We start from the raw sequence: 855 nt of genomic DNA, 5'->3' as shown, positions 1-855 counted from the left end.
CCTATGGAAGGGTGACCGGTCGACCGGACCGGTCAACCGGTGGGGAAGAATTTCCAGTGCCAACAATGGCCGATTCGCGAAGAACAAAGCCAAAACCTGAAATTTTGGGTCTGATTTCGACATATTCTCAAGGGAAATGTATAGATCCAGTTTCAAATCAACAAATAGGGTCCAAAGAATCAAAAACCCCCAATTTTCATCAAGGTTTCACCAAATCCCATTCGGATTCCATTTAAAAACAAAATTTAAACCAAAAATCACCAAACTCGACTAAAACGAGTTCCATAAAGCTAAATCCAAAAATCTAAAGTAAGTTTCAAAGAGTTTTACCTTGATCCAAACTTTGATGTTGAAAACCTCTTGGAAACCTCCGTTTTTGGTTTAAAGTCGGCCCTTGAGAAAGAAAACTTTGAGAGAGAGAGGGAGAGATGAACGGGAGAGAGAGAGAGAGAGCTCGGGAGATCAAGAGAGGGAGAGAGAGAGAGAGAGAGTAACGTGAGGAAGGGAAAGGAAAAATAAATAAGGAAAAAGGAAAAGGAGAAATAGAAAGAAAAGAAAATTAAGAAAAATAAATAAAATAAATAGGGGTGAAATTACAAATACTGAAATAAATTTAAAAGCTCATGATTAATTAAGAAATCAATTTAGGTACACTAATAAACCACAATTATCATAATTAAATAAGTTTAATTCTGGAGGGCGTTACATTCTACCCCCTTTAAGAAATTTCGTTCCTGAAATTGAAATTTACCTCACGATATGAACAGATACGGATATCGTTCCTGCATCATCGTTTCCAATTCCCACGTTGCTTCCTCAACGCCATGGTGTTGCCACAACACCTTCACTAACAGT

This window comes from Morus notabilis, unplaced genomic scaffold (assembly GCF_000414095.1).
Source record: "Morus notabilis unplaced genomic scaffold, ASM41409v2 Scaffold1564, whole genome shotgun sequence".
NCBI lineage: Eukaryota > Viridiplantae > Streptophyta > Magnoliopsida > Rosales > Moraceae > Morus > Morus notabilis.
The sequence above is the reverse complement of the archived record's forward strand: the minus strand, read 5'-3'. Positions refer to the sequence as shown.